Source organism: Coturnix japonica, chromosome 3 (assembly GCF_054131305.1).
Source record: "Coturnix japonica strain WE chromosome 3, WE-NBRP24, whole genome shotgun sequence".
In the NCBI taxonomy this organism is placed as follows: domain Eukaryota; kingdom Metazoa; phylum Chordata; class Aves; order Galliformes; family Phasianidae; genus Coturnix; species Coturnix japonica.
Genome location: NC_140665.1, coordinates 86,586,976 through 86,602,984, shown reverse-complemented (window position 1 = coordinate 86,602,984; position 16,009 = coordinate 86,586,976). Strand labels below are relative to the sequence as shown.

The 16,009-nt window shown below is 38.2% G+C and overlaps 1 protein-coding gene across 6 annotated transcripts in view; it reads right to left on the bottom strand.

The window, feature by feature from the left end:
• Positions 1-16,009, bottom strand: part of ERICH1 (glutamate rich 1) — an 85,114-nt gene that overhangs the window by 54,176 nt on the left and 14,929 nt on the right. The gene's annotated exons all lie outside the window — the stretch shown is intronic.

Sequence of the window (16,009 nt, the reverse complement as noted above, 5' to 3'; positions counted from 1 at the left end):
GCCAAGCGCCAGCCTTCCAACTACTTCATTGCATGGGAAACATCATTGGTGATGATAGCAGTAAATTGTTTCCATAGGACCTCTTTCCCCTTTAAAAAGTTACTCAGAAATAAGTACAAGATTAACAGTGTACACTTTGAATGAACGAAATGTGTCACAGTTAAATGAAACCAGCCCAAATACCACTTTTTGTTTTGTTTTGTTTTTTTCATAGTAGTGATGACAGGAGAGCTCAACCACTTGGAGACACAAGATTTTCCAGAAGATGAGATGATCAGGCTCTCTCCTACTATTTATTTTAGATAATTTTACATGGTTTGGCACGTCCTTTCTACATTAGCCAGCACTGACACACCACAAAGCTCTTCTCCTTGAAGGTAATTTGGAAATTTTACTCCTTTAAAACATATTGATGAAACTTGTAGCACTAGTTTGAAAAACCTTCATTGGCAGGCACACATGTTTAGCCTCCTCATTTCACAAAGACCTGAGATGATTCAAGCCATCACCAAGCTGTAGCAATAGTTAGATTACTACCTCAATATTCAGAATGCAGTTGTGGTCTGGTAGAAATAATTCTTGTTGGTAATCAATCATTCTACAATCAAATAGCTTTGTTTCACCAAGTCCTCTCTCTATCCAAGTATGTAACTTAATCAGTGTTGAAATTTCTCAGATAAAACACTAAAAATTTTTGGCTTGTCTGATTATCTCCAGATTTCTGTGCTGATTACACTCAGAACACTTCTGAAAAGCTCCATCATGGTTATTTTTATCATCAGGATGCAACCCTTTTAGTTTGAAAATACATTAGAAAATGATTGTTTTTCTTGAACAAGAAAGAAAATTTCAAACCGATGTTGATGATGCTTATCTTACAGAATAATAAAGGACACTAAATAATTAATACAATATTATGAAGAGCAGCGATGTGATTTTGAAAAAGACCCACTAAAACTAATGTTGACTAATTCTCTTACAAGCCCCTTTAGCTAAGCTGACGTGACATGATGGAACTGGTAGCACTTGCTTTGATTTTTTCTCTACCTTCCTATATAGATGAATGATGAAGTGTTAATTGGTGATAATTTTAAATTACAAGTATGCATAAATATATCTTTCATTATCCTCTTCTGAATAATTTCAACATTTTTCCCCCTGTGTTTCACCTTTTTTCATCTTATATTCGAGTTCTATAAGAACAAAGACAACCATAAAGACCATTAAACTCAATTTGCAGTAGACTAATTTAAACCTTTTAATCGCCCAAGAACTGGTTTTCCTGGGACATACTAACTTGCTAAGAAAAAATAGTTTAACACAAGAGAATTTGGGGACAAATCTGTAACATCTAATGTCAAGAAGAACAGTAACAATTTTTATTATGTAAAAGAGTGAGGATTCAAATTTAAGCTGATCTGTTTAAACGGGAGTCTCTAAATGACTTGTATTTACCCGGTGTACATCTTGAAGCCATAAATAAAGCATTAGTCTTTGCTAATCCAGTAAAACTAGGCAAAGCCAAACTGCTACCATATCATAAAAACTGTATGCACTCAACTAACTAACATCAGCATGTCAACCATCTCCCACTCGCAAGCCATTAAGTTTGAACTTTTTCCACACAATGGCCCATCTCTCAGGGCTAAGAAGAGATGGATTGGTTATAAAATCCTAAACACTGTTGTAAAGCATAAATACATGTCACTATTCCAACAGATAAATATATATTTTTCCCACTAATAAAAGTAATCAAATACTGGAAGTACTCTAGAATACCCTCCTTTCTAACAGTTATGTCATGAATTCACCAAATCACTGAAGAGACAAGACCAAACTGGCCAAACTGGTTCCCAGTCAATCCTTAAATGATTTGTTGGAGCATCATTAAAAAAAAAAAAACAAAAAAAAACAAAAACAGAAACAAAACAACATAAATAGAGTGTGACACTTTTTTGTAACCTTATCATATGAAATTGAACAAATGCACTCATGTAAGAGGTGGAGTGGATGTCTTTTCCTTACCTAATGTGTGACAAAAAAAAACCCTCAAATGTCTTACTGTATCTGCATACATTAAATGATAGAAATGATAGATACTCATTCACAGCTTGCCCACAGGGCAACTGTTAAATGGTTAACAGTTCACGATGTCTTACTTTGATCAGAAAAAAAACCAAAACAACCATATATTAAAGAATGTGTACAAAAAAGAAACAAACAAATTAAAAAACCCCAAACAAGTATTGTTCTTAAAGGTAAACCAAAAACACAGAATAATCGCCTCCTATGCATATAGTTTTCTACAACGTTCCCCACACAAAGATCCTCTGCATGTAAATCAACATTTTGCATGGAGTAGGGATATGTAACTAAACATCCTGTTATCAAAGTTATACCCACAAGGAAACAAGCAGCATGGCTCACTGCAGTAGAGAGCTTCGGTGGAATCCAGAGAGCCTCAAAATGAAGCACTTTGTTTCCACACAGTGAAACAAGTAGAACAAACAGAGGACAGATGATTAGTGGTACGCTAGAACCCCTCGCCATCTTTCCAAACAGTGGTCAAGAGGCATGTTAGCTGCACTTGACTACAGAAAATAACTCCTTGAAAACCCCCAACTATCACTTCTCCAAGCGGAGAGAAGAGCTTGTTTTTTAAAGAGATCTTTAAAGAAAACAACAAGAAGACAGCGATGGATGCTGGATCAAATCCAAGGTCTCATTAGCCCAGCGTTATGACTTCTATAGAAGAAGTAACTTTCAGATGAGCATTTACCATTTTACACCATCACAGTAGATACAATCTTGACAAAGATAAGACTTGAAGGTCTCCTAGATCCTTTAAAATATTTTCATGAATGTATTTCCAAAGTGTAATTAAGGTGAATTGGTGATCCCAAACACTCCCCTGTAAAGCATATACAGGTTCAGGTGATAACCACGTTCCCAAAGATCAGCCTATAGTTCTTTTAATAAGAATGGCATCATGGACTCAAAATATTGCATATCAATTGCTGTTCATGTGGCTGACTGTCACAGGATTGTTTTTCAGTCTTACATCAAAAACATTACAGCACTGTCTGCTAAGGCAGAACCTTTCACTTCAAGTTGTCTATAAAACCAGAAAGTACAATTCTTTTCCGCAGAGCACTGCATAATTCCTGCAGCTTGACCTAGGTCTTCAGTAGGATTCTCTCTTTCATATGCCATAGCAGGGAGACAGAAAAGCAATGATGATAATAAGCAGCCTTGTAAAGTATAGATGTTCACTTACCGTTTTACAAATGACAACTGTCACACACTAATGGAAGCTTCGTGCTATTTTGCTAGGTAAGAAGTCTCTGCTTCAGATGGGAACTTGGCTTTCAGTTATGGAACTCTTCTATGGAGAGCTAATTAACATCATTTACCATCACAATCTAATTGCTTTAGCCTGCCTAACATTTCTTAAGTGTCCAATCTTTCTAACTTAACTAACCACAAAATAATTTTTCTCATCTGAAAATACTAGTATCCACTCCTCTCATTATCTCTATTTTAGTGAATTGCAAGAGAGTGACTCAAGCCAATTTTTGGGTTACACTCCTTCCAGAGGTCCTCCACTATTTCCTACATAAAACATAACTGAATGGCTTTTAAATATCTCATTAGTTCATTATGCTATTTGCTACTGTAACATATTTTATTAGCACCAATACCTGGAAGACAATACTGAAAAATGATTTTCTTCCCCACTTTGCTTCAGCTTTACAGTTTTGAAGATGTCTACTATTCAGTTTTGAATGATGTTCCCTTGCTTAACAGGTAAGATTTCAAAGTGTATTATTTTATTCAAAATATCACAATTTACATGGATGTAAACAAAACAATGAAAGAAAAGAAGTAATTAAAGATGATACCCTCCACCTCAGAAAATCCCCAGGTTGTAAACCATTGAAGAATACTATCGGGCAGCTGTACAGTATGCTTCCTTTATTGCAGTACTGTTTTCAACAGTATCAGTTTAGATGGTAGTCAGAGAATTGCAGTGGTTGGAAGGGACCTAAAGAGATCATTGAGTCTAACTCTCCTGCTTAAGCAGGTATCCTACAGTAGATCACATAGATAGGTGCCCAGACAGGTCTTGAGTATCTTCATACAAGGAGACTCCACAACCAATTTGGGCAAAATCCTTAGTCCTTAATTTCTAGATTAACATTACTTTTTGTTACTGGGTACACAGTTGTCTTCAAACAGAAAAGGTTCACTATCCTCCATTGCTCAAAAAATGATGCCTTTCATGACGATCCCAGGTTTTTGGTAGAAGTTGCACGATACAGGACTGCTCCCTATTCTTAGGTTGCATACCATTTGCCTCTGGCAGCACATTGTCACTCAAGTCAGTTCTTTCCAACCTCCATTCTGACACTTCATGTCACCAGACATGTCATCATGTTGTCTTCATTAAATAGAGAAGAAGAATCTAAGGCTAGGAGACAGCTTTCTCTTCTTGAGTAATGGAAATGTCTATAAAGAAAACTGAGTAATTACTTACTAAAGTCTTTCCCAAGCATTCACTTTTCTATCTTTATGATTTAATACCTTAAATAAACAAAATTAATCTTCAAGATTTGTTTTTGAAACTCATTTTTCCACCCACATCTACGTCTTCTAAGCCCAGAGCAGGTTGCACAAGTTAGCATACTACCAGAAAGCTAACAAGATGAACAACCAGAAGCAGTTTTCTCTTTCATCCTGCCTCAGTTCCTTTGAGAAGTTAAGACTAATATATGACAATCTGAACCTGGCTCTCATGACCACCAATTTATCAGGAGACTGGCAGAGCACAAGGTTTCCCTAGGCAGTTCACTATAGAGATGGTACTTGCTTACAGCTTAGCACAGATGGAAGGTATGGAACCAGTTCCTGCAACAGCTCTTTCCCACATGAGGATCAAATAAGCTGAACAGACTGGAAAAGGAAGAAGGCAAATGCTGGCCAGCATTATAATTTCTCCTTCCCAGTGTACGACGATAACTACTACAGGCACACTTATTCAGTGGCAGACACAAGTTTGGTGGGACAATCTCTCAAGCCTTTTCATCCGGTAGTATTTTTTTGAAAGATGCGTCTATCTGAAGAATTCCGTCAACCCCAAAATAAAGTTGTTCTTTCTCATGCTTAGATAGAACTTCCTGTGGTACTCCTGTTCGTGTCCTGCTGCTGGACACTACCGATAAGAGGTTGGCCCGATCCACTTGACAGCTGCCATTAAGATAGTTACAAGTACTGATAATATCTCCTTCCAGTCTTCTAACACTTCTACTGCATTCAGGTTCATCAACCAAGAAGCATGTAACTATAACATTATTTTTCCTCTGCGCTAACATCTCCAACTCCTGAAATCATGAAGCACACCTTCTAGGAGGCTTTAGAATAGGGCAGAGGTCTTTGTAGCAGCAATTCATCACCTGTAATTATTTTTCAAAGACATCTCTTTATTCACCCTGCAGGCTCCAACTTATTACCATTTGCCTTGTAATTTCTCTCATTCTAAATGCTGGTCTCTTATTTCTACTAACATATTTGCATTTCTTACACTTCTTAGGGCTATGTATTTATATCACTGTGGATTGCAGCTTCTTTAGTATAAAATTAACATTTGCTTCCACTGAATACTAGGCCTTATTATATTCTCATTTGTATTAAAAGCAGGAATCCAATTTCCTTCTTAAAAGCTGACATAGGTGAAGGATGACAAAAACTTCATTATAGTTTCCTCCCTAAAAAGCAGCAGGTCATTATATATAATATATATATATACTTACATATATACATATAAGGGTGAAAAAGGAACAACAAAAAATACCAAGAAAATGGTGTTTTTTTGGTTTTTTTTTGTGGTTAGCATAAATGACATCACCATTTGTAAATTTGGTTTTAAACCCATTTCTCAATTACTTTCTTTCCTGTTAGTATCTCCAATGGAATAACTGCAATAGTTATCAAAGAAAATGACATGGCTGAACTTTGACTTCACATACTTTACTGAAATCTGCAGGTTGAAAAAGTTTGAAACAAGTATTATGCTCAGAGGACTAGGACATTAAAAGAAAAAAGTACTTGGAAATGAAAAAGTAAGCACTTCCTCATCACTGTTTTTTTCCTTCATCTTGATGGAAACTAAGATCTTCAGGAAGAACTTTAGGTCAATAGAGATATAACCATTTTACATATCCCAGAGCTGGGATGGAAAACTCATAAAAAGCAAGGCACAAGAGAGCTCCAATTTATTTGTCTCAGCACTTCCCATGTGTGCTCTTCTTACATTTTTCTTCTTATTTTCTTTTTCTTAAACAAACAAACAAAAAACCCACATGTAGAAAGGCTAAAAAGACACCTTGTAGCTCATTTTATTGAAGATAGGACTTACTGTTATGACTCAGTCTCAGTTTCATTACAATATAAGTAGTAGGCATTCTTTGTCACATAAAAAAAAAGATGAAAGAAGTAGGAATGCTTCCTTTCTTTTGGAACTGTTGTACGATCTATATTCTTTTGGGAAAAAGCAGTGAAAACAAAGCACAATAAAAAGTGAGAAGGAAGTAAGGAAAAACCTTGATCTAGGAAACCGAGAAAAAAAATACTTTCCAAACCAGAATCTGATGGGTAAATGGCAGTTTTAGAATTGAGACAAAAGCACAATCTGCCCAGGGAGGTTGTGGAGTCTCCTTCTCCAGAGATATTCAAGACCCGACTGGACGCCTACCTGTGCAACGTGGTGTAGGGAACCTGCTTTGGCAGGGGGGCTGGACTCAATGATCTCTAGAGGTCCCTTCCAACCCCCACAATTCTGTGATTCCGTGAATCACTGTGTGTCAGTGAAATATATATTTTAAGAAGTTTAGAATTTTATGAAAGCTGAAGGTTTGAGGTAACAATGAAACACTAAATACTGAATATGTTAAGCTTCAATGTCTTGTATACATCTTCGTTCATGACAAGAGATAACATTTTGGAAAGATGTCTAAGAGTTCATGTTGTATAAACAGGAGAATAAAGCTATACAAAACATTAAGCTAGTACTTGCTCAATTATTTCTCCTAGTGCTGCAAATGTCATGTGAACACACCTTTCAAATGCAAATTCATTCCTATCAATCAATATAATTAAAAAAAATGCAGCAGCGCTAAATCAAAAAGGCCATGTCTATGATGCAATCAGTTAATTACACTCACTGATTAAGCGATTATGTTATTATTGGGACTAATCTGAAACTAGTCCAGGAAACAAATGTATATTCTCCCATCAGAAAAAAGTAAACAATTTAAGGTTTTAACAAGGCCTTCTTAATTCAGCTACAAGAGGTGTTAGGCTTATGGGCTCTCATACTGGTAAGACATTTCATCATTTCAGATGAGGTTCCCAAACCACTCTCCATCATATCTGAAAAGTCATGGCTATCAGGCAAAGTATCCAGTGTCTGCAAAAAGGGAAATAAAACTTCCATTTCCTTGAAAAGGAGAAAGAAAAACCTGGGAACCATAAGCCAGTGAGCTTCATCACTTGCCTGGAAAGACTGTGGTGCAGATCCTCCTGGAAGATATGTTAAGGTACACAAAAAGATGATATTGTTGAAAACAGTCGACACAGCTTCATGAAGGGCAAATAGTGCCTGACCAACCCAATGGCCTTCTACAGTAGAGTGACAGCACTGGTGGGCAAAGGAAGGAGAAATGACCTCATCTATCTGGATTTGTGCAGGGCTTTTAACATGGTCCTGCACCGCATACTTCTCTCCAAACCAGAGAGAGATGGATTTAAAGGTAAGAATATTTGGTGAATAAATAATTAGCTGGACAGTCACAGCCAGAGGGTTGTGGTCAGTGGCTCTATGTACAGGCAGAATTTAGTCACAGACCCCCCAGTGGTCTGTCTTGGGACTGGTACTCTTCAACACCTTTATCAATGACACAGACACGGGGATTGAGGGCATGCTCACCAACTTTGCTAATGATAACAAGCTCAGAGGTACAGTTGACAAAATAGATGGAAAGAATTGCAGAAGGACCTGGATAGGTTTGAAAACCTTAATGAGGTTCAATAAGGTCTACTGCAAAACACTGCACTTGGGTTAGGGCAATTCCAGGTATGTGCACACACTCTGAGAAGAACTCAAAGAGCAGCCCTGCAGAGAAGGACTTGAGGATCCTGACAGACAAAAGGATGGTATTTTGGTTGTGAAGAAGCAAAATCGTGGTGTAGGGAGCCTGCTTTTGCAGTAGGGTTGGACTTGATGATCTCTAGAGGTCCCTTCCAACCCCTACAATTCTGTGATTCTGTGAAAATTGCTTCTGAGAGGTTCTTGGCAATACCAGATAAAGTATTCATAGACAGGCCAACAGTCATATACAGAAAGAGGAGTTAAACTCACCTGACTGGTGAAGGAGATCTCTGGCTATGCAGCACTCCTTCTCAGGAAGCAGTGCTGGTCCCAGAGATGTTCTCCTTTCAGTGGCTGGACCTTATATGAGCCCAGGGTGGATCCAACCTGGATCCACCCATTCTGGTTATGCGGAGAGCACAGGTACAGTTTGCCTGCAGCCAGCCAATGTCATTCACAAGGTGTTTAATTGCCAGTTCAAGCCATGACCATGAAGGTAATGAAGCTGGACATGTGCCAGCAGCATGGTTTCAAAGCACAGAAGGCCAACTGTATCCTGGGTGGTATCAAAATAAAGTGGACAGCAGAACAAGGGAGGAGACTGTCCCTTTTACTTCACCCTCAAGAGGCCCCACCTGGAATACTGCATCCAGTCAGGAGGCTCCCAGAACAAGAAAAATGCAGAGCTGTTGGAGTAGGTCCAAAAGAGGGCCACAAAGATGACTTGAAGGGCTGGAGCATGTCATTTATGGAGAGAGCTGGACTTGTTCAGCTTCGAGAAGAGAATGCTCAAGGGAGACCACACAGCAGCATTATAAGTATGAGGCAGACCAATTACTTTTACACAAGCAGGGAGTAATAAGATAAGGGAAAATGGCTTTAAACTAAAAGAGGGGAGATGCAGGTTAGGTGCTAGGAAGAAATTCTTTATTCAGAGGGTAGTGAGGCACGGGCTGCACAGAGAAGCTGTGGTTTCCCATCCCTGGAGGTGCTCAGGGCCAGACTGGTTGGGGCTCTAGGCAGCCTGAGCTGGTGGGTGGAAACCTTGCTCATAGCAGGGAGGTTGGAACTAATGATCTTTAAAGACTCTTCCAGTATAAGTCACTCTGCGATTCTAACCCACAAGTTTTATTTCACAGTTACCAGCAAGAGTCCACTTCTCTTCACATTCAAAAATAATGAGCAGTATAGAAAAAAAAGCTGAGGAAAATTCTTTACCCCAAACTTAATCAGTAACAAGTTTGTATTATAAGCATGTCTACTCATTTCAAGTTATCGTTAGAAGTTATAGTTGGTAGTAAGGAAGTAGCATGCAAGAATGCACAAAATTAGAAAACAAAGTCTGACTCAATACCATCATTTTGACAGTGGCAGCTTAAGTACTACACTCCTCATTGTACATGGGAGCATGACACAACCTGTATTGTCATCAATGCATTAAAATTAATTTCAAGTGGCTGGACAGTGCAAACGCTAACAGACAACTGTTATGCTACAACTCATCTTACCTCAGGATTGTCCCTCAGCCCTCTTTTCTAGAGGAAAAGTCCATTTCATGGAGCTGTTCTTCCAGAATGCATTTTTCTGTTTCCCTTTTCAAGATATTTGGTTTCCCTGTAGTTGACTACATTCAGGTTTAGAGCATGTTTACATATACAGCTAAAGCTGGCGTTTTCCACTCCAATTAGACCACTAGTACATACAAATAAATAAGCTATTTGTTAAATTGTTTTCAGTTGTCACAGAAGCAGCAGATTTCTTTATGACAGCTAAACTGTTTGGAGTGAAGATTTAGAAGAGTAAGTAAACGTACATATGCAAGAACACTGGAAAAAGAAGGAACTGGTCAATAAGCAGCAAAAAAACCCCAAAACAGTCAAACACTGCTAGAGGAACTGGAGACTACACTGCAAGTCTGCTTTCATCACAACTGGAATTACAGATATTAGGTAGGTAGCCCACTCAATCTGAACATAGATGGGGTATATTCATATTCTTTCCTCCCTCAAGCCCCACATCTTTACATTCTCCCTCAAACATATAACTGCCAGCTTGGAAATCTGGTTGAGCACTATTTCTACTATGGATATGAGGGGTCAGTGCCTTCTGTCAAGCATTCACCTCTGGATGCATTTGCCACATCTGCACAGCACAATAATACCACTGGAATAAAACAGGTAATGAGAGGAATTCTAGACTCTTGAGATAAAACTGTGTGACAACACTTCATTTTATAATGACTGTATTTCCATTGCTCTACATCTTATTCACAACAGACAGCTTTTCATAACAGTTAACAGCCGAAGAGATGCTGAACTGCAGAACCAGTTTCTAACTCTGCTTAATCCACTGTGTACTACTGGAGTTTGATCTCATACGTAGATACACTTTATCAGATCGATCAACCAAAGGACAGTACTGATTGCACACCTTTTTTCAAAAACCTCTCTTCCAGGTGCTTCTGTCACAAAGTCTAGACTTTCCAGAACATAATGGCTCTGGGAAGGGAGGATTAGGAATAGTAGGGACACAGACCAAGCAGCCAAACTTTGATGATTTCTGAAACAGTGGTTGGAATTAACAACTTCAGTGGGAAAAGTAAGATGAACAACAACAAAAAACCTTACACAGTTGTACTGAATTTAACAGAAAATTCACACGTGGGATAAAAGTACTGGGATATTTCACAGGTACATTCCACATTCACGTTTTTAGTCCAACCATACAGATTAAACTGTATTTTTGCCTGCTCTGGTAAAATGATATAAAATGCCTTTCTGCCCCTAATTAAAACCTAGGAGCAATCATTTTTCCTCGTTAACATTTGAAGAGAAGGAAACAAACATCAGGTAGGACGTCCCCACAAGATTTCATACCGTCTAAACTCAGCATTTTTCATTTGAAGGGGGAAAAAATTGAAACAACATGCTTTGTAGGAAATATATATATATATATATATATAAAACATTCGTAATGTATATATATACACATGTATATATATACACAAATGTAATATATACATATATATTACATTTCAGATGTATACAATTATTCTTCAGTAACTTTTGAAATTCAGTTTTTATAAAGATACTAAACAGCAAGCAGTAAATCCCGAGTCCTTTAAATGTAGCTATAATTCTGACCAAGAAAAAGAGCAAAGATGTAAAAGGCTATTAAAAATCCAAATTGGCAGGTAACAAGACTCTAGCCAGAAGCGTGTGTATTGATTTTGAATATACACTATAAAAGTTATTGCAAGTAATTACCAAGATTTTAAAGTATAAAAGAAAAGTAAAGAAAGGAAAGAGCCGTATAACTCAAGAGAAGTATCCTCTATGAAGTTAATCACTGTTGCAGGTAGATAGTGCCCTAACAAGGGTCAGAAATGGACAAAACCCATTAAAGTACCACATTTAGATAAAGGCCATATTTAAATAACTCATTCTCAGAAACACTCTCAGTCATTTGAGAGACACTTCTTTCCGGTAAAGCAAGTTTTTAAGCATTTTAAAATATTTATTACATTACTTGGAAACATATTCACAAGGTCAAGGAAAGGAAAATTAAGTCCTCTTATTTGCATGAACTCTCCTTTTTCCATTTGCATTCTCTAATACTTTGTCACTTAAAAAGGCTCAGGTTAATTACATGCATGCCTTGATTTTAAAGGGTTTAGCGTAACAAAGCTGGCTCTATAAAGCCTCCTTAACAACATATTGAAGCAGGACAAAACTTATTTTCTTGAATCTTCTAAAACTGAGGTATAGCTCTAGAAATAAAAGAATCAGGTTCACAGTATCACAGTCTCATACGGGTTGGAAGGGACCTTAGAGATCATTGAGTCCAACCCCCGGGATTCGAGCCTCCTGTGTAGCAGAGCGGCACTTCTACCACTTGTGCCACAGGGGGGATTCGAACCCGGGCCTCTGGTGTTGCAAGGAAAAAATGTTTAGGAAGTCTTAATTAGTAGTTCTATGGCTAAACAAACTCCTACTTCAGTTAAATTCATCTGCTCACTGAGTACTGTAATAGAATTGAGGAAAAAAACAAAAAACTAAAAAACAAAAAAAAAAAAACAACAAAAAACTGAGTTAGGAAACCAGAAATCCAAAGGAAAAATACTGGACACTGGTGGGTTTTTTTGTTTGTTTGTTTTTGAGACGAGAGAAAGTAATTAACCTCCCTCCCTGCAGCTGAGAAGAATAGAAGTCCTCACGTTTTGTCCACACGACAGAGCTACCATTTTTCACAAGACGTGAAACTTGTTCAGATGATCAACATGTAGATACAAAGGACAGTGTCCCTCAGAATCTTCATTTCACCTCCAACTATGCCACATCTCACTGTAAGCTTCAGTTCCTGAACTGCCTGAAAATTTATGGTACAATCATTTCTGATACTAAACTTAATTATTGAAGCCTCCTTCAAGATTAAATGAGAACGAGTCATAAACACAGTTCCCAATGTTCTGAATACTTGAGCACCTTTAACTTGAGCTCAAAAGAGGCAAATAAATGCAAATATTTGCAGGATCAAGATCCCAAAGTATAATCCTAGAGCTTTATGAGTTAATAAATCCAAGAATCTGGGGAGAAGGGTTAGCTTGTGCATATTAGGAATAGTATTTTCACCATTTGAAAATAGCTGTTAGAAACAAATTGAACATTGTGATTCACAGGAAAAGCTTTTACTTACTGATAGAAAATACCTGGATCTTAAGTTCGTTCTATGAAAATCCTCGGTTTCTTACTGATGCCACATTTAATTTTTGAGTACATTTTTGTAGGCACAACAATAACTTTCAAAGCTAGGAAGAAGACGATAGCCATACAGAAAAATATTCTCATTTTCCATTAGCCATCTTAGACTACAGCTACTTAAACTGATGAGCTTTTTCATAGGTAGCCCATAACCTTTGGGCTACATGAAGTTACTTACAATAGAATCACAGAATCACTCAGGCTGGAAAAGACCTTAAAGATCATCAAGTCCAACCACAGCCTAACCATACTACCCTAACTAACAGCCCTCTGCTAAAGCATGTCCCTGAACACCTCATCCAAACGGTTTTAAAACACAATAGGTGACCCAACCACCTATTCCAGTGCAGAACTGGAATACTTTCTGTAAAGAAGAGTTTCCTAATATCCAACCTAAACTTACCCCGGCACAACTTGAGGCCACTTCCTCTTGTCCTATCACCTGTCACCAGTGAGAAGAGACCAACCCTGCTCTCACTGTAAGCACCTTTCAGATACTGGAAGAGAGCAATAAAGTCTCCTCTCAGGCTCTTCTTCCCCAGACTAAACAGCCCCAGCTCCCTCAACCTCTCCTCATAGGGCATAGTAGTATAACACCCCAAAATTTGATCAACATACTTATATTTTTTTTCCAGGCTACACAGTCCATGGCTCCAAATCCTACAGCCCATCACTAAACATACACTTTCAGTGTTCAATGCCATAAAAAATAAAATAAAAAAATCACAACATGCAGATGATTATTTATGCAAGGGTTTTTGTTAAATTTGAATTAAACCACAGCCAGAAAAGACTGGCTAACAGCATTTGCTTGCCTCCAACAGAAAATAAGCCCTGTTAATTTACTGTTAATTTAAGGGACAGCCTTGTTGCTTTGCTGTGAAAATCCTAAACAAGGAAGTGTTTCTTCTGCTCTATGTTCTCTTCCCCACAAGTTGTATTGTACCTGTACTGGGATTTTGGATAAAGAGCCTGTGTTTATATCTAGTGCCTAGAACTACTTTCTTACAGTTAATGAAACAGAGGGGTTATACATCACAAGGTCATCTAAGTTCTCCTTCTCACCTCCCACTTCAGCTGGAGTCTGGGCAGAACATGATTTATAAGAACATACTTAACACAAATGAAAGCATTTTTGGCATAAGAAATCACACCACAGTTACATTTACTCAGTGTTCTCATCATAGATAACAGCCTATTTATTACCTGCTTCTAAAGTACAATTATTTCCAAATGCTATTAAATATCGTTTTACAGCATAAACTTAATGCTTTGTCAGCCTCTGAAACAGTGCCTCATTATCAACTACAGAAAAGAAGTACTTAAAGTACTGATTTAAAAACAAACAAAATGGGAATTCAATAATGTGAGATTCTAAGGTAATCTCCTGTCACCTTAACCAGATGCAATATGGGACAACAGCCACACAACCCTCCAAAGACAAATTCCACCATAGACGTCCTATAGCCAAGCTATTACAAGCCACCCTCATTACAGATCAGGTGGGGGTCAAACAAAAACAAACAAGAAAAGGGAACAGACACACAGAATATCTGCTGTCAGAAAGAACAGCTTAAGAAGGTCATCAGCCCGATTTCCCATTAAAAACTGTTCCAATTAGACTCGTTTTTCCAGTACAACGTTTTTAGCACCTCCAAGGATGGGGATATCACAGCCCTCTCCAGGCAGCCCATTCTGATGCTTCATCAGTCTCAAGACAGAATTACATTCCCTGTTTACCACAGTATCTATCTGGAATTACACTTGCCACAACATGTTTGTTCTGTTGCTAGACATCTGAAAGAAATGTTCCTTATGATAACTACTAAACAAGCAGAGGGAAAGTAATGAGATTTCCTCTTAACGATTTTAAAACTAAACAAGCTCAATTTTTTGTCTCCCTATATTTGTGATTCAGCACTCTGTGTCATAGTGTCCTCCACTGGATTCACTCTAGTTTGTAACTACCTTTCTTTTACAGAGGAGCCAACAGGTCACAGTACTTTCAGTATGGCCTCACTCCAATATGGTCTCACCAAAGTGAGGTGCTATCCAGTATGGTCTCACAAAAAGAAATGACTGCTTCCTACAACCTGCTGGCTATACTGCTAATAAAACACAACACATAGTCAGGCCCCTTTTGTCAGGATGTGCTGCTGATATGCTGTTCATCAGTGATGTAAGTTCTCTTCTGTAGTGCTGCTTCAAGCTGTTTGACCCCTCACCTGTATCAAAACTTGTTCCATGCCTCACATAGGTCTTCACAGGCCAGCGTTAATCCTCAAGGTACACCACTAGCACGTGGCCACCTACTGAACTTTGTATTGCTCATCACTATTCTTTAAACCTGTCAGTCTATCCATCTATCTGATCATTTACTTGCCTAGCTGGCATCTTCCCATTTTGGCAATAAAAATACTACAGTAGATTGAGTAGAACATCCTGCTAAAAATAAACAACATTCACTGTGTTCTCCTTATCTTCAAACCAATCACACCATCACAGAAGGCAACCGAGTCAATCAGGCACAATCTGCCTTTGTTAAAAGCTTACTGCTTCCTATCAGCTTTTAGCTCTTCCTATGCTTGGAAATAGCTTCCAGAAGCACTTAGTTCATAATATATTTGCAGCTTCCCAGATAATTCTACTTGCCCTTCTTGAAAAGTACGTAAAATACTTACCTTTTCTAACCTCTGTGAGCTTTCAGTGATGACAGAAAGCAGCCACAGCATCAGCCAGTTCTGGATGAGTACCATCTCATTCCACTGGCATGCAACTGTGCAGCTCCCTAGCCATTATCTAGCATTAGGATTCACTTCCAAAGGCTCCAACATTAGCCTTCAGGTCCTGTTAGGCCAGAGGACAAATTTTGTCAGTAAAAACAGAGGCAAAAAAGGCACTATGCACCTCAGCCTTTTCTCTGTCCTCTATTACTAAGTCCCTTGCCTGTTGAGCAGTAGATCCACACTTTCTTTAGCCTTTAAGTTGTTGCCCCCATTCTTCTTGTCAACCTTAGCTGAATTTTGGGTGGACTCTTCTCAACTCCATCCCAGAATACTCAGGAAACACCTCTATGTTTCTTCTGAGAAGTTGATGTCAGCTT